At 45.4% G+C, this 22493-nt stretch overlaps 1 long non-coding RNA gene across 1 annotated transcript in view; it reads left to right on the top strand.

The window, feature by feature from the left end:
* LOC142765210 (uncharacterized) overlaps window positions 1-22493 on the top strand; it is a 68984-nt gene that overhangs the window by 33139 nt on the left and 13352 nt on the right. Inside the window, exon 2 of the long non-coding RNA XR_012884100.1 lies at window positions 353-620. This is a non-coding gene — a long non-coding RNA (uncharacterized LOC142765210). The remainder of the gene's footprint in view (window positions 1-352; window positions 621-22493) is intronic.

Genomic DNA, 22493 nt, shown 5'->3' with positions numbered 1-22493 from the left:
TCAAATTGTACCGCGATTACATGTTACACTAATACAGAAGGACGATCACTCACAACAAACACCGCAGACACCAACATAGAGAAAGCACGCCTGCTGGAAATACTGTGTTGCTCGTAAGAAAACCTAAACCACAAATTGCAGTATCGTGAAAGGTCACAGTGATCTGCAAACAATATCACCCACAGCAAATTTGGGAGACGCCAACCAGGAGATGCCATTCTGCACAACACACTATGCAGCACACAAATAAAACCAGAGCACTGCAGTCCTCTTGCCATTTCACACACAGATCAGTTCGTCAGCAGCGCAAAGAAGCGAAAAAAGGGCTAAAAATTTCCCTGCAATTTTGCAGGAAAGTACCGTGCCTGGGGCTGACCCAAACGGAAGACGCCGTGCGCATCCTCCCAGACTGGCTGCAATATCAACTGCTTAAAAGGATTACCACAAGTCATCGACACGTGCTTTGGGACGCTCCGAGAGGTGGCGCGGCTGCTCACATCGTCGACTACAAACACCGCATCGTCGGCGGCCTCGCATCAGTTCGGCGCAAAGGAGCGCAAAGAAGCGCATCATCGCAAAGAAGCGACAAAAGGGCTAAAAATTTCACTGCAATCTTGCAGGTAAGAACTGTTGAAAGTTCTACATGTAGTGGTTTACATCTAGAGTTGCGCTGCTGCCGATCATTCTGCAATGTGTTTATACGTGCTACTTTTTGAACCTGAGTGACTTGCACGTCAACTGATCTCAATTTTGGATTTGTAGAAATAAGTAAGGATCGGATGGACAGGGATAATGAAAGTGAGTTTGCTGCCACTTTGGATGATTTCAAACGAGAACTGCCGATCGAATTGAGAGGGTTAAAACAATCGATTCAGTACTGCAGTGACACCTATGATGAAGTGAAAGAACTGACTAAGGAAGTAAAGGAACTTCGCACTGAGATGAAGGACATTACTGCCATGACAAAAAAATCTAGAAACAAAAAATAACCATTAAAAACTTCAGATTCAAGAAATGGAACAATATCAAAGGGGCGGCAACCTCGAGATAAAGGGTGTGTCGAATGAGCTTGACCCGTTGACTGCCGTACATAAGATATGCCAACTTTTGAGTGTGGAAATTTGTGAAGACGACATTGATGTATGTCATCACGTGCCTACTAAGGACCCAGAAAAAAAAAACATCGTTGTACGTTTTGTAAGACGCTCTGTGAAGGACAAAGTACTTGAGAAAGGTAAAAAAAGGTGAGAATTTCCGGAAAGGATATTGGCCGAAGAGACACAAGAATACCAACATATGTCAATGAACATTTATCTTGACAGAACAAGCAGTTGCTTGCCGCTACACTCACTAAAAAGCGTGAACTCAGTTGGAAATTCGTATGGACAGCCGGAGGAAAGATACTTGCCCGGAAAGATGAGCAAAGTGAGGTCATATGAATTGTGAGTCAAGATGACATCGCAAAGATGGTTTAGGAATTGTAAGACTACTAAAAAAATAGTCATGGATGGTTGCGTAGTACAATCACCGCAAACATATAAGGCAACTCACGAGCCACAGCAATCGAGCTTCTCATTCTTTCATTTGAACACAAACATGATAGTTTGCAGACATGCTTGGAATCACTAGGAACTCAGTTGGACGCTGTTGTATTTTCTGAAACCTGGCTCACGAAAAACGATACTGCTAACTTTCTTGGTGCTTACACGTGTGAACGACTTGACAGATTAGAAGAAATGGGCGGTGGTTTGGCAATATACCTCAAAGAAGGTTACAGCTATGACGTCATAGAAGATTACACTGTTTGAAATCCCCACATAGAATGCCTTGCGCTTTGCACAACACAATTTCAGCTAGCTGCTATTTATAGGCGACCAACCAGCTTAAAGCGTTATTTTTTCAGTTACATGGAAAATCTCCTGAACTTTTTTTGCATCTCAAAGCACTCCTTTCTTTATTGTAGGCGATATAAATAATAACACATTGAGTAATGAAACATATGCTGCTGATTCCAAGAATTAAACGATGCTTATGACTCGCAAAACGTCCTTGACGTGCCAACACGCATAGGAGTAAACAGCACAAGCTACATAGACGTCTGCGTTACCAATGTAAAAAGGGAGCAACTCGGCTCAGGTGTGATTACCTGTGACATAAGTGATCACCTACCACAGTATTGCATCATGACTAAAACAAACTTTCTCTAAGAAAACTAAAATCGCTAAGTTGTTCAGGCAAATAAACAGTACATCTATCGTTGCTTTCCGTGAAATGATTCAGTCTACTCAGTGGTCCAGTGTATATTTACAGAATGATCGAAACACAGCATACGACATGTTTTTGTTTGAATTCAAACGCTGCAATGACAATTCATTCCCTCTAAAGCTTTGCAAGACACCAAAAGGGGTGACAAGAAAACCTTGGTTTACTCATGCTGTACACCACAGAATAAAATAAAAATAAAATGTATCATGCTTTTGTGGTTTGTAGGAACCCTGAACTTTTTTCAGAGTACAAGAAGGTGCGAAACAAGCTTAACTCACACCTAAAAAAGGCAAAGAATAACGACTATCAAAATCTATTCGCGCATCGCCAAACAAATCCGAAGAAAGTGTGGCGATCAGTCAATGAAATCGCTGAGAAAATTACAGCACCAACGGTTCTTCAAGAACTACTGATTATTGGTCGCGTCATAACAGGTGAAGCTTTGGTTGACAGAGTAAATAAATACTTCGTGAATGCAGGAAAACATGTTAATGCAAATGTAGGTAGTGAGTTGTCATTTCAGGCTATTTATCCTTTATCAAACACTATATTTTTTAGGCAGTTACTACACTAGAGGCGGATATACTGCTCAGCAAACTGTCAAATGACGTCTAGGCGGGATACAATGAAATAAAAGCGCAACCAGTCAAGCATATCACTAGTACAATAGCACCGTTTCTGACTTATATAATGAACTTGATGTTTGAAAAAGGCATATTTTCAAATTGCTTGAAGATTGCAAGGGTGACTCTGATCCACAAAGAGGCAATAAAAATCAGGTTGCCAATTATAGACCAATTTCAGTCTTACAACTATTTTCAAAAATACTTTAATGGCCATAAACGAGAGAGTTACGAAGTTTCTACCCAAATACAACATCATATCTAGCTCCCAGTATGGGTTTTTAAAATAAAATTCCACAGAGCAAGCACTGCTTCATGTAAAAAATAAAATAATTGAAGCGATTGAGCAAAAGTATTATACCCTAGGATTATTTTTAGACTTACGACAGACTATTTACGTCATCGGTTCCAATATACAGCAATAAATAACTTTTCATCCAGTCGATTGAATGTCACAACTGGAGTACTACAAAGCTGGATACTCGGGCCAACTTTATTACTGCTGTATATTGATGACATAGCGGACATAGATATTAAACAAGACATGGTATTATATTGCCACGTTCCATTTCCCAAGTTTTTGTTATCGTCCCAAAACACCACACGATTCTCAGCGCAAACCGCGCCTGCAGTTTTCGAGAGGGTTCCGGACTGTAGTAGATCATTTCGATAAGATCACGCCCACTGTGCGAATGGTACAGATTGTTCTGGAACGTACGCCGCCGCCAGCAATAGCGCTAGAACATTCGACGGCGGGAGTATAAATGCCGACGCGCTTCGCCGCTTGTCAGTTGTTGATCGAAGGCCGACGCTCCGTTCGCCGCTATCAGTCTGAGACTGCAATCTGTGCGAGACTGCTGCTGTAATTGGACTTTCTGTTTACCGGGCACAGGTTTGCCCAAATAAACAGTTAAATCCCAGCAAGAAGTCTCCTGTCTTCGGCCACGTCACGACCCCGTGACATTTGGTGGAGGTGCTGCTTCGTTCATGTACCGGACGCCCCCGTCAAGCCGTGAACCCAGCCCACGTCGCGGAGAACACACCGACGCCAACCAGGAGCAGCGAACAAGCCGCCGACAGCAAGGGCTACCACCGGAGTACGGGCTTCTACACGACAAGCCGCGGAAGACCAAGGCCATGACTGCGACTGCAGCGACAATGACCACAGCAGCGTCCCAGCCCACGATGGTCATGCATCAACCCAGAGAACCACCAATTTTCCATGGGTCATCGTTCGAAGACCCGGAGTCCTGGCTAGAGACATACGACCGTGTGGCCGCCCTCAACCACTGGGACCATGACGAAAAGCTGCGTCGTGTGTTCTTCTATTTAGAAGACACCGCAAGGACCTGGCTCGAAAATCGGGAGTCCACGCTCCGAACGTGGGATGTTTTCTGCGGCGCATTCCTGCAAACGTTCGCGAGCGTCGCTCAAAAAGAGAGGGCCGCTGCTTTATTAGAGACCCGGGTTCAGCTACCAAATGAAAATGTCGCCATTTTCACAGAAGAAATGACCTGACTATTCCGTCACGCTGACCCAGACATGCCTGAGGAGAAAAAAGTTCGTTTCCTCATGCGAGGGGTCAAACAGCTCTTCGCGGGGCTGATAAGAAACCCACCGAAAACCGTCCAAGAATTTGTAGCCGAAGCGACCACTATTGAAAAGACCCTGGACATGCGCACCAGACAGTATAATCGTCGCCTGACTGCAGACTGCGCTGCTGCTCAAGCCAGTAACTCCGGAGACCTGCGTGAAACGATCCGAGCGATCGTGCGGGAAGAGCTGCGCAAGCTGTTGCCTTCGGCGCACCCTCAAGTGGATTCGATCGCCGACATTGTGCGAGAAGAAGTTCGGCAATCGCTTCAAATTCCTCACGCACCGCTGCTGCCCAAGCCGGAAGCTATGAGCTACGCCGCTGCACTGCGCCACAACGCTCCTCCCCGTCCACGCCAAAACGCCGCCCTATCGCACTTCCGTCGACAGACGCCACCGCCGCCACCACCACCACCGACGTCATACTGTTCGCCAGCGGCCCAGCGCAGTGCACCGAGGAAGACTGACGTCTGGCGCACCCCTGACCATCGCCCGCTCTGCTACCACTGCGGCGAGGCCGGACACACATACCGCCGTTGCCAGTACCGACAGATGGAATTGCGTGGCTTCGCCGTCAATGCACCGCGCCCACAGCCAGGAAAACGACCACGTGACATCGCCGACTACCTGACAGGAACTCGGTGGACACCACGAAGCCCTTCGCGTTCGCCGTCGCCCAGCCGCCGCACGTCACCGCACCACCGACAGTACTCTGGCCCAACGCGGGGCCGGTCTCCTAGCCCGTATCCGGGAAACTAAGGGCAGCAACCGGTGGAGGTGCGGTTGCTGTGCGACGAACTACCGAAGATCCTCCGACGACGACGACGCCGCGACGGAGCTTTCCGAACACAACACCAACCAGGCAAAGCGCTGACGGCGAAAGCTCACTTACCGAAGGTGGCCTGACGACGCAACATGGAAGCAGCGGAACAAGCCTACGCAGCCGTGACCCGACGCCACGCCCTAACTGTAATGCGAGACGGCGAATTAGTGACCTCGACGTTCTTATCGACGGCCGCAGTGTGACCGCTCTCGTCGATACTGGAGCCGACTATTCTGTCATCAGTGGGTCGTTCGCCGCGAAGTTAAAGAAGGTTAGGACAGCTTGGAAAGGCCCTGAAATCCGCACAGCCGGAGGTCATCTCGTAACGCCTGCAGGAATCTGCACAGCGAGAGTCACCATTAACGGCCGTATTTATCCTACAGACTTCGTAGTCCTACAGCGTTGCTCGAGAGATGTCATCCTTGGCATGGACTTCTTATGCCTCCATGGTGCTGTCATCAACCTAAAAACAAAGTCGATAACGTTATCCACAGAAGAAGCACTACCGCCGCGCACGCCGTCTGGACACCATGCCTTGAATGTGCTGGAAGAACAAGTCACCATTCCGCCTCGCTCAAGCGTCATTATTTCAGTCGGCGCTCCTGAATCACCTGACTTCGAAGGCGTCGTTGAAGGCAGTCAGCATCTGTTGGTCACCCGAAATATTTGCGTCGCAAGAGGAATTGCAGAGTTGCGGGGAGGCAAAGCAACGGTTATGCTCACAAATTTCAGCAATGAGTCCAAACATGTGAATAAAGGAACAACGGTCGCATACATCGAAGAAATTGTCGAAGCCACCAGTGCTTTCGCCCTCGCCGATTCTGCGGAACCTGCTCAGAGGAACCAAGCCCCTCCCATAGCTTTCGACATCAATCCCAGACTTCCGAACGATAAGCAAGAAAAGCTCAACGCCCTGCTCCTGCAATACGAAGATTGCTTTTCGTCGTCATCGAAAATTCGGCAGACCCCAATCACGAAACATCGCATCATAACCGAAGAAAATGCCAGACCACTCCGTCAGAGTCCGTAGAGGGTTTCGACGCGAGAACGTGAGGCCATCAAGAGACAAGTTGATGAAATGCTGCGGGATGACATTATCCAGCTGTCCAAGAGCCCATGGGCATCCCCCGTGGTGTTAGTGAAGAAAAATGATGGGACCCTACGTTTCTGCGTCGATTATCGCCGTCTGAACAAAATCACAAGAAAGGACGTGTATCCTCTCCCACGAATAGACGACGCACTTGATCGGCTCCATAACGCCAAGTACTTTTCGTCAATGGACCTCAAGACTGGCTATTGGCAAATCGAAGTCGACGAAAGAGACCGAGAGAAGACGGCGTTCATAACACCGGACGGCCTCTTCGAGTTTAAGGTGATGCCCTTCGGCCTTTGCTCAGCGCCTGCAACTTTTCAACGCGTTATGGATACAGTCTTGGCAGGATTGAAGTGGCAGACTTGCCTTGTGTACTTGGACGACGTCGTCGTGTTTTCCTCGAGTTCGGACGAGCATCTTCGGCACCTTGAAGCTGTACTTCAAGCCATCAAGACTTCCGGACTCACACTGAAGCCAGAAAAGTGCAGATTTGCGTACGAAGAGCTCTTGTTTCTGAGGCACGTTATCAGCAAGTCTGGAGTTCGTCCTGATCCACGGAAAACAGCCGCCATCGCCGAATTCCCGCCGCCCACTGACAAGAAAGCCGTGCGCCGATTTCTGGGCCTGTGCGCCTATTATAGGCGGTTCGTGAAAAACTTCACCCGCATCGCCGATCCTCTCACTAACCTTACCAAGGCCGACGTGGAGTTCAAGTGGGAAATGCCACAGGAACACGCTTTCCAGGAGCTTAAACATCGCCTCCAGACGGCTCCGTTACTTGCCCATTTCGACGAATTCGCCGAGACAGAAATACATACTGACGCAAGCAGCGTAGGTCTTGGCGCCGTTCTTGTGCAGAGGGCTGACGGACTTGAAAGGGTTATTAGTTACGCCAGCCGATCGCTATCCAAATCAGAAGCAAATTATTCCACAACAGAAAAGGAATGCCTCGCCATCATCTGGGCTACGTCGAAATTTCGCCCATACCTCTACGGCAGGCCCTTCAAAGTTGTGAGCGACCACCACGCCTTGTGTTGGCTAGCCACTTTGAAGGACCCTTCAGGTCGCCTCGCACGATGGAGCCTGAGACTTCAAGAATATGACATTACTGTCATTTACAAGTCTGGCAAAAAACACTCCGACGCTGACTGTCTCTCTCGTGCGCCTGTCGACCAACCGCTACCCGACGACCCGGATGACGACTACTTCTTGGGAACGATAACTACCGACGACTTCGCTGAACGACAGCGGGCCGACCCGGAACTTAAGGCCCTAATAGAATACCTCGAAGGCAGGACCGCCGAAGTCCCGAAGGTATTCAAGCGCGCACTTGCGCCGTTTTTTCTACGAAACGGTCTTCTACAAAAGAAAAACTTTTCACCGCTTCGGGCTAAGTATCTCCTTGTGGTGCCTTCAGCTCTGCGACCAGAACTCCTGCAGGCCCTGCACGACGATCCGACGGCAGGGCACCTCGGTGTTTCTCGCACGCTCGCGAGGATACAAGAAAGGTACTACTGGCCGCGTCTTACCACCGACGTCACTCGTTATGTGAGGACATGCCGGGACTGTCAGCGACGCAAGACACCGCCGACAAGGCCAGCGGGACTTCTGCAGCCAATTGATCCACCTTGCCGACCTTTCCAGCAGATTGGTATGGACCTACTGGGGCCGTTCCCGACGTCGGCTTTCGGAAACAAGTGGATCGTGGTAGCTACCGACTACCTCACCCGCTACGCCGAGACAAAAGCCCTGCCAAAAGGCAGTGCATCCGAGGTAGCTAAGTTCTTCGTCGAAAATATCGTCCTACGTCACGGCGCCCCGGAGGTCCTTATCACCGACAGAGGAACGGCATTCACTGCCGACTTAACTCAAGCGATCTTGGCATACAGCCAAACAAACCACCGCCGGACGACAGCGTACCACCCACAGACCAACGGCCTCACCGAGCGGCTTAACAAGACGATCGCCGACATGCTGTCAATGTACGTCGATGTCGAACACAAGACGTGGGATGCCATTCTTCCGTATGTGACCTTCGCATACAACACGGCGGTGCAGAATACGACGAAGATATCTCCATCCAAATTGGTCTACGGAAGGAGCCCGGCAACGACGCTCGATGCCATGTTACCCAACGTCACCGACGAAGAAAACCTCGATGTGAGCGAGTACCTTCATCGCGCCGAAGAAGCCCGACAACTTGCGCGGCTCCGTATCAAGAATCAACAGACGACCGACAGCCACCGTTACAACCTTCGACGACGCTTCGTGGAATACCAGCCCGGTGAACGTGTTTGGGTGTGGACGCCGATACGCCGACGTGGACTAAGTGAAAAGCTTCTGCGACGGTACTTCGGACCGTACAGGGTGGTTCGACGTCTCGGCCCACTTGATTACGAGGTTGTCCCCGACGGCATCACGAACTCTCAACGACGCCGATCGCGACCTGAAGTCGTCCATGTCGCACGCCTCAAGCCGTTTCATGCGCGTTAACAAACTGAAACAGTGTTTTTTTTGTATTATTGTTGTATCGTAATTTATTCATTGTACTTTCTTGCATTATTATTGTACCTTCATCTTTAGTTAAAGCATCGAGACGATGCCTTTTTCAGAGGGGGGCAATGCCACGTTCCATTTCCCAAGTTTTTGTTATCGTCCCAAAACACCACACGATTCTCAGCGCAAACCGCGCCTGCAGTTTTCGAGAGGGTTCCGGACTGTAGTAGATCATTTCGATAAGATCACGCCCACTGTGCGAATGGTACAGATTGTTCTGGAACGTACGCCGCCGCCAGCAATAGCGCTAGAACATTCGACGGCGGGAGTATAAATGCCGACGCGCTTCGCCGCTGGTCAATTGTTGATCGAAGGCCGACGCTCCGTTCGCCGCTATCAGTCTGAGACTGCTATCTGTGCGAGACTGCTGCTGTAATTGGACTTTCTGTTTACCGGGCACAGGTTCGCCCAAATAAACAGTTAAATCCCAACAAGAAGTCTCCTGTCTTCGGCCACGTCACGACCCCGTGACAATATGCAGATGACACTAACGTATTTTTTACCGCAAAAAAGATGAACCTGTTAGAAACCATGACAAACTCCTATCTAGAAGAATTGACCATATGGCTTCATCACAATAAGTTACAGTTAAATGCGAATAAGACCCAGTACAAATTATTCGCACCACCAAGTAAGCGGAATGTAGGTGACGTATTAATAAAATATGGATCCACACAAAGTACACAAACGAAGAAACAAAAATTTTTAGGAGTCTGGTTCCACGAAAAGATGACATGGAATACACACATTTCACACTTGACAGCAGACATAGCCAAAACCATCGTTGCATTCTAAGAATTAGTTCTTTATTACCGTTGTGTTTAAAAAGACAACTTTATTATTCATTAGTGTATTCAAAATGGACATACTTCATTCTAGTTTGGGGAACAACTATAGACACCAATTACATTGGGTTGTTAGTTTTACAGAAAAGGGTGCTGAATATATTTCAAAATTATATGGGAGACATACGCGACTTACGCACACGAGAACTGTCCATAAAGCACAGCATGTTAAAGCCCAAGCAGATATACTTGTTTAAATCAATGAAGCATATGCACAATAATATTGTCTTTAAAGAAAAGTTGCTCTGAAACAGACAGTTATTATTTCGGGAATATTCAGCGTCGATTGCCTAAAGTGAGGACGAATTATGGAAAGCAGACATTACAATACCAAATTGCACATTTCCTGAACAAATACAAACGCATTGTCTGCTGGACTGATTCCGCAAAATAAATGAAACATAAATTCAAGACACATCTCATTACCACTGAAGTCGGTTATTAAGTGTTTGTATACTATCTTTAGTTGCTCTCTACTTGCTTCAGTAAATTAATATGTGTTCTACGTTTCTGTAATTTTTCTGTAAACATCATGGCTTTGTAGCATTGTATTTATGTAACACTCTACAATCACTACTGTCGTAGCGTTTCATCCCCGCTACTTTCTGTACATAATTTATTTTTGTATGTGTGTGATTTTTGGCGTTACTGTTTGCTATATGTATTGTGTACCTGCTCCGAACTCCGGGGGGCAGCGGCCACCGTCAGGCGACCGAAACCTTTAGCTCTGTCTCCTCAGGGTATGCCTGAAATAAAGCTGAATAGAATTGAACTGAATTTGTCCAAGGCCTGGCTTCAGCTTTCGCTTTAACTGTAAAGGTTATGTCGGCTTGAACAAATGCACCTACCGATTGCGATTCCCTTGCTCGAGTAGGTCAAGCGAGAAGACACGCAACTGAAGCAAAGCTGCTAATGAGATGCCATTATATCTTTACACGATTTCACGCAGCTTTCTATGTAGTAGATGTAGATGTATCACCAGGTTTATGCAGCTGTCTGGGCCGATGACACATTTGGTCAACTGCAGTGTTTTTCTAGTTGGTCACAACACAAACGGCTAAGGCATATGTCACAGGTGTGCTCCTTTCTCCTTAACATGCTACCGTGTACTTCAATGCTGTAAGTTCTGGCCGTTACTTGTCCCACAACACCAACGTTTGCTATGGAATTCGAGGCGGGAACGGTTGCAGTCTTAATGGAGTCTTCTTTCTTCAGTAAAGGAAGCTTCGATGCTTTCTATCTGCAGTAGTTTCTCACTAATTCCTTTTTTTTTTACTAAGTCATACTAGTGCAGGGTAGGTTTTTCAAGGAGCATGCTTGGTGTTGACAGGTAGGTATGGTAACCTGTCAGCACTTAGCCGAGGTTCCCTTTCTGTTCCAGCGTGGTGTACACCACGCTGGAACAGAAAGCACCACGTAGCACCACGTTTATACCGCTTTCCGGTCGACTAATACGATTAGTAACTGCAGTGTTTTTCTAGATGGTCACAACACAATGAAGGCTTAGCTGCATTTATCACACTTTCAACTATTAAATTAGACTGAGGCTGATTTCAACTGGAAGTCGCGTGCGAGCTGCCACTGCTCGGTGAACTTGGCGAGCGCTGTACATGACTATTGTGGACTATTGACTCTAGTTCGCACAAATGATGATTCATACCTGGGGAAGTCTGTTGTCGGATCATCTTGTTGTGCTGGTGCTCGTTGCTACATTCATGCACTTCTAGGATTGAGGCAGGGGGAAGAGTCGAGACGTTATTTAGCTTGCCGCTTTAAGCAGCGAAGGGTGTAGCGGGTATACCCCTTGGTGCGTGTCGGCGTAGAGTGTCCTTGAAGTGTTTACTTCTAGTTGTGGAGTCACCTCAGTTAGAGGACCAAAATCTAAACTGTTAAACTGTTGTAGATAAGGACAACAGGTCCACCAGATAAGGAAAGTTGGAGGATCACCATCCGTTTGATAGATGCAGTTTTTTTACTTGCAATGGTGAAATAAAGCTGAAATCGCTGAGCGAACAGCATCCAGTTCGCCCACAATCGCCGATCATGCACTTACGCGCTCAGATGTCTCTTCTGTAGACGTTATTTTGTGTAGGAAGATCCGCATCAAGTGAGCTCACGATGACGCTTAGCTGTTGCGTGGATGTACTCTGCTTTTTTCACTAGAGGTTGTCGTTATCAGTCACACTTGAACGACTAGTCACGCTTGACTACGCCACGCTAACTGGAGCCTCCTCTATACCTTCTGTGCCCGTCAAACGCTCCCTCGGCGACCGTCGTCCTTCCCTATCACCAACCGTGTTTTTACCCTGCATTCCACTGCAGCACGGCACTGCTCACGTAGGGGTTATTTTATGGCTTGTGGAGCTCTTGCCACTGTATCGAATGCTGGCGCGCCTAAGCAATCGCGTGTCGCGATGTTTTCTTGCTGTTGTGATTGTTTGAAAATATACCTGTAAGCGCTTATAGCCACCGCACGAAGCAAAGGATAGCGTCGTAAATGTACGGCAGCCGGTCAAAAAGTTTTATACGACCTCCTTGCGCCCGATGGCGTCTTGCTGTGTGTAAAATTGTCGGTCGGATAGAAAACAAAGGATTCCTGGTATTTCTTTTCACGAAATTCCTGCTGAAGTGACAGTACAGCAGCAGTGAATAAAGGCTATACGTAGAGACGACTGGGTGCCCAACACGACATCAAACTACTCCAGAGTGTGCAGCAAACTCTTCGGGGAGACAGACTTCGCAGAGACGAAACGGCGACGCCTGAAGAAAGATGTTATCCCCACCGTGTTTCCCGACTACCCATCGTACCTCAGACCACAACCGTAAAAAGAGAGGACCACTGAAAGCAACCAGAAACGATCGGCTTCACAATGCGAAGATAAAGAAAACGAGCCGAAAAGAAAACAGAATAGGCACCGAGAAAATACTCACGGTGAAGGATCGACTTCGAATAGCATTAACTTAGAACTGCAAACATCAAAGTGCATGAACTAGACTTCTCCAGATGGGCAGCAGCAAACAATGCACAGTGAAATGATCTTGAATGAGGCAACACCTTGTGCTCATAAAACAGTCACAGACTAAGCAACGCAAGTTGACGTAGGCCTGGCCAGCCTCTTAGAAGTTAAAAGAGCGAAATGAAAAAGAAAGGAGAGAGACTTGAAAACTCAGGTGGAAAGGTTTCGTCAAACAGCTGACCAATACAAAGAGGAGCTTAAGAAATTAATGGATGACTGCCACTTCGCCAACTTGGTGTACATCTGTGAACAAGCGAAAGAGAAGGACCTCTCAGCTGTATTCCTGTTGAACCAGATTACTAACATTAGGAGCAAGAAACCAACCTGGACGGAAGATGTGGTGCGACACTGCGTAATACTCAGGCACCTATCAACGCAGGCGCATGAGAACGCGAGAAAAAAAAAGGGTGCTTTCTTTTCTCCCATGCTCGTAAAAAAGAAAGAAATCAGCATCAACCTAACCATGCTGATTTGCACAAGGTTCATCGGGCCACTCCTTGTCGACCATGCATCTACAACCACGGATAAGAATGACGTTTATAAATGATTTTTCCAGAAGCCGCTGTCACGAAAATATGTGAAATTGTGAGTCCGCAATCTTTCTTAGAAAAAATTCAGTTCGTGCCCTCATCAGCTCGCACTTTAAAAAGCCTCTGAATCACTATTTTGCACGTGCGCTGTCATTTATATGAATGGTGTACTACATTTTCAAAGTTAATTACAGTATAGAAATCACATAACATACGCCGGTTTTGCCTATACTCAAATCAGCGTGAGTTGCGGTTGCAAACCAGCTTTCGGTATCGTTCAGGCTAGTTTTGCAGTAGGAATGCTTAGAACACGTACGTTTAGTGGTACTTTGGGCTGAAACACTTGATAAATGCAGAAAAAACCGTAAAATACGCGTACCGCAATGCTCTCACGGCCGCACTCGCTGCACTTCCAGCGGCCGTTCACACCCGTCCGCCCGCCATACACAAGCAGCGTCAACAGAGAATTTCGTAGGGAGCAGTGCGACTCTGTCGACGGCGCTCTCTTATTGTTGTGCCGACGACCTGAGGGGCACAAGAGGTATACAGGAGGCGATGTCCTAACTTGACGCCTTAGACCGAGAATGCAGAGTGAAAACCCACAAAAATAAGATGCTCCATGCTACTGTGTTACGATGATTACGACGATAATAGCGAGTCGAAATCAAAATTGCACAAGTTTTGATTTGAACTTCATTTCAAAAGTGTTTTTTTAACAGTAAAGAAAAAGACAGGTAAGGCAGCATAAAAAAGAGACAAAAAGTTGTTTGTGATGGAACGAACTACTGTACGCACTAAAATATCCGTATACGTATATAGGACAACGGTATGACTTGTACAGCGCAACTGAAGTTTCAGTTACGCGCTTGTCACTTGCTTTTTTTGCACGCTCATGATGCGTTTTTACGATGATTTCCATGTTCCGCTCATCAGATGTCACCAAAACAAAATGCATTCATGTAATAAAAATAATATTACGATTTGCACGAATAATATCTAAAATTACCTAGTTATAAAACGAGCAATAGCATTTAAGATTGGCACCGGCTTTGTTTGTCTCGGTGGTTATACATTGTCAACAGCGCGTCCCGCCTTGCATCATGTGCTGGTATATTCACCTGATAGCATTTCGCGCTCAAAATAATGGAGGGTTCCACCGCGGTTCCTTCATCAGTAGTACTCTATGTGAAATTTTAGTTTATATAGAGTCTGCGTGGCTGTATTTATCGGCTTTGTGTTCTGCGGTGCCCCCTTCTGTCCGTGTACAACTAAGCAAGGCGTTCGGTGGCGGCAACGGCTTCCACCTGACCACTCCTCACGCTGCATGATCGGGTGAGTAGCGGGATTTGCACTCTTTTCTTTTGTAGCCCTTTTTGCCATCGTACTTTTTGTCGCACTAATTGTGACGTAAGCCACGTTCACTGCCGGTGTCACACGGGCACTTTTGATCATTGTTTGGCTCCTGAATGGCAGTTTGACTCTCGCTTCGCGCAAACTCGATCCAGGTTAATTTGCACCGCTTAGCAACGATCATTGTTGAATTGCGATCAAGAAATCAGACCCACCGTCGTTCTGTCCTCGCGCTCTAACTATCCTCATTTCATACCAACTAGCCCAAACTGCTACGCTTCCAAATCAACCCTTCTGATGAGCAAAAGTGCTCGTGTGACACCGATGAAATGCAACCGAAAACCATGAATGTCTCATTTTTGCGCACTTTCACTTTGAATATCTCCATTTACGTAGTTTATACGATGTATGCACTAAATAAAGTAAAATTATTATCAACTATTCCATTCTCAACATTATTTTGAGGTTTCTCTGTGTGATTACGTCTACAAAAATTGACACTTTGAATGAGTGGCAGCCCCTCGTTCGTTTAAACAACGGTTTCACCATGTTTCCCCAGCCTACAGTTTTGCCGTAACCTCTTCCGTCACGTCTGTTATCATGGCCTTCTGCGTTTGGCTCAAGTCAGTGTTACTCTACATAGTGTTCATGAGATGTCACTTCCGCCACTGTTGCCCTCTCCCGCCATGCGCGGGTACCTCACTAGGTACCTACGGCAGTTCGCTTGCTGCCGCGCGGTTTGTTGGGGGCTCGTCATCTGTTGCTGCGTACGATGTTGAAAGCCAATCATTGTGGTTTTTTGCTCTCGTAATTTAACGAGCTCATCAGATGACGAAGGCCTTGTTTGTTCACTCGATACAAGACCAGAAAATCAAGATGCGCAACACGTATACCAGCCACCACTTACACCGGCTGCTCACCACGAGTTACGAGGGCCTATTATCTCGCTTTCGCTACAAACACTACAAATTGCGTAGTCAGAGAACAAGTGCAGGCCCTAAGTCTCTCGAGCCGCAATTTTAAGAGAGGATGAGCGAAGCGCCGTAGCTCCCGTAGGAAACGAGTCGTGCATAGCTAGGCAAGTTTACAAGAGACATCAATATCAATATATTGCAGTGCCGCACGCCAACAAACCAGGAGCCCAACCCCCCCCCCCCCCTAAGTGTTTTAAACAGTGCTGATGTTGAGCCTCTTTGATTTAAATTTGTTGAAACAACTGAGGAAAGTATTATGCGAGACAGATAGAGACTTCGCGTGGTGCGCGCCTCGGTAATGCCGGTCATCACTTTTTTCGCGTTTGTTTTGACATCTTTTTCACCTTGTATTTGACGTTTTTGTACGCTAATGTACAGTGGAGTCCCTGAAAATGATGGAGACCGTGTTAGGGATTTAATTGACCTATTTTTCAAAATCCTGACTCCCAACTTGCGCCGATCGGCTATACTTCAAAGTGAACTAATAGTGTTTTGAATCCATTTTTACAGTTTGTTTCAATGGAATAGCCGAATTTTCGCGATCGCCATCACGATTTTAACCACCTCCCTGACACGCTGATTCTGCACGCAGTGGTCGCGGACAAGTTTTTATGTACAGTATCTTGGTAAGCTGTCTCTGTTTGCAGGTAAGTTCTTGGCTATGGCACTTACCCGGAATGAAGCTACACCTGAAGAAGCAAATATTACCGAGTTTCTTCTAGTAGTTTTTTTTTTGTAATCCGCGCCAGCCAAACACGCCGGTACTTTTCGGAAAATCGCAATGTGCGTTCTGAATTTTAGGTAATAACTTTCGGCGAAGAAACACCCTGAAGCTCTGCTTCCTCTCCGGGGACTACTAAACTAACTTGCCTCACTAGCAGCCCTCAAACATGCATTGTGAGGCAAAACTAAATGGGCGCAAGCACGAGGACACAACACGGCAGCGGTATGCGCGACAAATTCGGCAGGTACCCGGGCATGGCGATGGCTCATTTCAGAAGGGATGAAGGGGCGCTGCGTGACGCACGTGCACACTATGTGTATTTGTACGAGTTTCTTCGTTTTATAGCATTGAAATCATTTTACACCGATTAGTCTGTGAAGAGAACAAGTATGATTCTATTATGGCAGTTGAAACAACCGCAGCCTGTAAAGCGCATTCCTATCGACGTGATGATGTGTGGCACAACTGTTCATTTCTTTCACCACTTACAAATAATTAAAACGTGAATAAATGAATGCAGCTTTGTTAATGATTGTGTAACCAATCTCGACACTCGAATTCAAACCACTCAATTGTTTACCATAACTAAATGACTTAATGTGTAAAAAATTAACAGATTGGAATAACCTCCTGATAAAGAACTTGAAAGTACTACGCTGTCTTCAAAGACACCCACGATCCCACTTATAGATTTGGGAATGCCTTGTCACTGTTGTTTGTATGCTATAAAGGTTTCATAGAGACTATCCTTAAGACAGCATCCCATCTGAACCATGTAGCTCCTGCTGCATGTCAGTGATTGTGTACATCATGCCTTTAACCCAGGTTACATACTTCTGCCTTTGATGAGTGCGGCAGTGTTTCCTTCCTTTCATCTGATCGATGAATCTGCGAAGGTCAGAAAGTTTCGGGAGACATGAACACTTCTTCAACTCCAGCACTTTCTCCCTAAGTTGTAGAGTTTGTGCAAAACACTGTGCATGCTAAGTGCCACAGCCGTTTTATTTTCTTGCAGCCCTTCAGATGGTCTGTATATCCTTTCTACGCCTATGATACCTCGCATGTCTGAGCAAATATTTGGCTAGAGGCAAGTAGTCTTGAGTTGAACCTGCAATATGAAGTCTAGACACTTAGAAATTGCTTCTACCACCTTGTGCCTAAGTGATCCACACAGAGCACTCTGCATGGCCAAGTGCATGGCCACCCTCTTGGCCCTTTTTGTCTGACCTAATGAGAAAGGCAGCAGTGACTTCCATGAACGAGACACATACCGCCGTCTTGTGCACCATTTTGCAAAAAGCTGTGTTACGCGCAGGGATTTCATTGTGAAACATTCGGGAATCTCATGTGTTGCCACAAGATGCTGGAGCTTGTGCTGCAAAACCTTCATACTGCGCTTCACAACCAACTTGCAGTCCACAGATTCTACCAAATTAAACACTTAATAATTATTCACATAGTAGGAGATTGTACAGCACTGAAACCTAGCAATCTGTTATTATTGTTCCTTTAAATACTGCTCAAGTGCAAGTCTCTAAGAATTGATACAGTGCTCAATTCAATACCAATATCCTTACCCTGCCATTACAAATACACCTTTATGACCTAGCCAGGAAAGGTCGACTCAAATAACAGCGGGAAAAACACTTCCAAACACCTGCCAGTGACATTCAAAACTTTCCAAGGAAGGATACTGCTTAAAGAAATTCGATAGTATTCTTAACAATAGCAGTAGATCCGTTGCGCTGGCAGGCTGTGTATATTATTATTTAATCATTGCGTTCATTTTTAATGGCTGGTACTTGACCTGTCCTGAAAGAAAAAAATATTAATAAAAGGTAGATGGCTTCTAGTGCTGTACGATCCTCATGCTTTGTGGATGATTTTTGGTGTTCTTTAGGCCCAATCAATAGGCTGGAAGTATAATGTAGTAACCACTTTGAAGCTTTCTTAGGATGTACTCCAACTTCTTGAAATAGCATAGCTGCTTCTGGAAGGAGGCACGATCAAATTCTTGAAGTTATGGTAATTTTTCAGAGCATAACACTCATATTGGTAGTATGAACCTTGTGCTTGGAAGCCATTGCTGCGTTTTTGTCGCTGTATTCAAAAGTCACTAAAACGCGGAACATGCACTTGCCTTTGCAGAATGCTCTGTGGCAATCGACTCATCTCAAACAAGGTGGATGATGCCTTCTCTGAGTAAATATCCCATTTTATGATTGCAGGTTTCACTCAAGAAGTGTTGTTAATGGTAGCTGTGAGTTTGCTTACGTAGGTGATGGATCCTAGGCGTGAAGAGGAGTGGCTGGCCACATCGAAGGCCCAAGAGAAGAATAAGGCAACTGTGTACATTGCATGTACAGTGTCTCTCGCAGACTAAAGGAGGTTGGGAGAAAGTGTTGAAGTACAGGCAGTGTGCTTTCTTGCCTGTGCTGATCCACCTCTTGAATGAACTAAAAAGGCTGCAGCTCTGATCACAGGCAGAAGTGTGTAACATGTTTTATCCACAAGGTGAACACAATCCCTTTACCAAAAAAAATGAGCCCCTAATATTTCCTTTTGTTCATTCATAGTGAGGGTCTCGTTCCTGTACACTTACGATAGAATTAGAATTACGATAAAAATGTTAATGCCTTTAGGCAGTGTAGTAGAGCTTATTGTCAGCTACTAACACTTAGAAAGATCACCTGCTACGAACCGTGCCCACTAACACTTCCAGGTTTACGTGCTCGACAACACTCGATAATGTCGACAAGAGGACAGCCGCCACTTTAGTTAATTGATAAGAGCATCGAATGCATTATCCGAAGGTTGTAGGTTCAGTCTTTACCGGTGGAAAGTTGTGGGTTTGTCCGCCCTAATTTCTGAACATTTTTATTGTAATTGCTGTACTAAAGTCAAAAAGCTACTAATAACGTATCCTATATTTTTCATGGGGTGATTGTCTGTTTTCATTGAAGGACTGTATATACATCTGCACTGCTTTATAATAAATTTAAGTTCGAAGTTGGTGCTGCATCTTTGTATAATTCATCCCTCCAATTGCATTTGTTTGGAGCAGCCTTTGAAGTCGAGTTAACTTGTCGGATATATACGTGGGGGCACGGTTGTTCTCTTAAAATTATCAACAAGTGATATATGCTGGAACACACTTAAAATCAAGTTTACAGTGCTTGTCATATCATTACTTGCAGAACATGCCTTCGGTTTCTGCCTAAATCACCCACTGCCTTGTACGTCACGAGTTTGTGATGGCTTCCACAACCTTTGCAAGTGCTCTCCTAGCAGACCTCTTCAAATGAAGAGGGTGCAGACTTGTATGGGAGCACAAAGGCTGAAGTCCTTGCTTTGGCTGGGCATTTTTATGGGTCATGCATATTTACACCTCAGAGACAATCATCACTGCACCCAGAAAGCCTTCATTGAAGAAACTTGTCTGTGCGGTGACCACGTCCATGCGGTTTTGTGTTCATGTAGCCAGCTGTGTTCGCATGAAAACCACCTTACATCCCACCTCACTTGTTTAGCGCCCTCTGAAACCAAAATCGTGACTGAGCACTGTAAAACTTTTTTCTACGTAAGTAACTATTCCATCCACGATGAGTTTGTCATTAACTACTTATTGCAACAGAAAAAACGCTTTGCAAATATTTCGTGTGAGTGCTCAGGCTGTGTCTATGAAAGATATTTGAGCCCTTAAATGCTCCTTTTGTTCTGTGGAGATAGTAGAGGTGGATGAGATGGGTGCACTTACGCATGTGTAAGCATGCTATCGTTGCACCTTTGAGAGAAAGAGCATTCTCTCTTTGTGGGACTTAGAGATGCGAGCAGTCAGGCTGCATCCTTTTTGTTTCACTTATCCTGATTTTTTTTTTGTTTTGGTGCATGGTTTGATGCTTTAATGTCTTGTATTTTTCTGTATACAGCTTACCCTTGCTGTAACTAGATGGACAGATGAACAGAAATTTTTTTTGTTGCAAGTGTTTTGTTATTAGAGAATAACACAGTACTTACTGAAATACGCAAACATGCATACCATCGGGGAACAAAATTGAGGACAGAACAGAAAAGGCGTCACTCGCAACTAACTTCATTCTTGAAAAATCTGCGAAATATATAGGCGTAGCAACCATTTGCTAGAACATTGCCTCACATGCTAGTCAAAAATCATGAAATAAGATTGACAACTAAAGAATGATGATAAAAAAGCCACTAAACAAAAACAGATTCTAAGAAACGAAATTTCCCACCGCACAGAGCAACATGTGTAACACTAACATGCGTATCTCCCTTCTTTTTAATGTAGAATGTTTCCATAATTTCACGTGCCAAGGTATCATTACTCTTTCCAAGGACGGATACACTGGAAAACCTAGCCTCACATTTTCAGAAACCACAATGTGCTGGCAAATATGCCGGAAGCTTATTTTTTCCAGGAAGTTCTTGCTCCCGAATTCTGTCCTTTATGCACCGGCACAATTGCCTGCACATTGTGGTTCCTGCAAGTGTGAGGCTAGGTTTTTCAGTGTATTCTTCCTTGGAAAGAGTATTGACACCTTAGCATACAAAATTATGGAAGCATACTGCATTAAAAAAAGAAAGATACGCATGTTAGTGTTACATCTGTTGCTCTGGGTGATGAGGAAGTTTTTTTTCTAGAATCATTTTTGTTTCGTGGCTTTTTTGTCATCATTCTTTTGTTGTCAATCTAGCATGTGAGGCAATGTGCATGTTGCACAAGTTGCACTAGCATGTTGACTAGCATGTGAGGCAATGTGCACGCACATTGTTGCGACGCTTATATATTTCGCTGATTTTCCGAGAATAACGTTAGTTGCGAGTGACGCCCTTTCTGTTCTGTCCTCAATATTTTCCCCGATGGTATGCATCTTTTTAGAATTAGGTAAGCATGTACCAACTAGTCTCACAAAAAGATTTATTAAGGTGGCGGTCCCCCTCCAGCAGCACTGTCTCTGCATAATATTCACTGTTTGCTGGCGTTCTACGCTCAGCCTATTGATGTTAATTGTATTGCATTAGAGAGCTTACATTCTCCACTTTCTTATGACAGTTGGTATTGTCGCCTAGTCTGAAGTGGTTTAGCATAGCACTCAAAACAGTGCGAGCAAACACCAGTGCTTTTGCTCTACAAGCCTCTGTTGCACTGGAAGTGTGGCAAAACTGTTCAACATAACCAAATTAAATTTCCCGAGCCTCTTTCTAAAGCAATAATCAAGGTTTCAACGAAGAATGTACCCAGTGAAGCATTCAAAAATTCATACAGGCTTCAGTAAAAATGGACAGAACATTGTACGTTTATGAGTGAATAACTTTTGTTGTGTAGAACAACAATATTGAATGGGTTTTCCGGCTACAATGTATTTAATGTATATGCGAAGTTGTTTTGCGTTCTGACGAATAGCTCATGAATAATAACTGCTTGAATTCACAAATTTATAGATCCACTTGTTCAGGCATCCCCGATGAGGTGGAAAAACAGTCAAAGATGAATATCTGAAATATTCAATATAGAAGCAGCAAGCCTTTCCATGCAGAGAAAATTGTCATAAGTCAATTAGAAAATGTAACACAGTAAATTTAGCTCAATTTTCTGCTTGCCAGGTTTGTCCAAATTTACTTTTTCATTGCTAATTCACTATTATCGCACATTAGAAGGACTATGTCATGATTTTAATTACCAGTACTCACTAACTTTGCATAGAAGCGCTTGACTCAATAGATTTTCAACAATTAATGAATATTGCAAACATTTTTGTTGGCGGCATCATCTGTGTAAAGAACCAAGAAGTTGTCTCGATTCAGTCCTGACGTTTGTCAAAAGTGATGCTGCTAAAATGACTATGCCGCAAAAACATGTATGGCTCATTTCTCCAGATTCCAGACTTCAGTGTCTAGCCCAGTGGGCAAATTTAGTCGCTACGTTTCCAATACACAATGTAGCCTCAAGAGGCTGCTGAAAAAAAAAAGAAATAAAGAGACGGAGTGACAGAAAGAAAGAAGGGAACAAAGCGTGCCACATTCCTGGCCAAGCGGTTTTCGCAATTGTGCCGAGGATTCCAGGACCTGCTTGGTGGCT

The sequence above is a fragment of the Rhipicephalus microplus genome, chromosome 6, assembly GCF_043290135.1.
Source record: "Rhipicephalus microplus isolate Deutch F79 chromosome 6, USDA_Rmic, whole genome shotgun sequence".
In the NCBI taxonomy this organism is placed as follows: Eukaryota; Metazoa; Arthropoda; class Arachnida; order Ixodida; family Ixodidae; genus Rhipicephalus; species Rhipicephalus microplus.
This window is presented reverse-complemented; position numbering and strand designations above follow the sequence as displayed.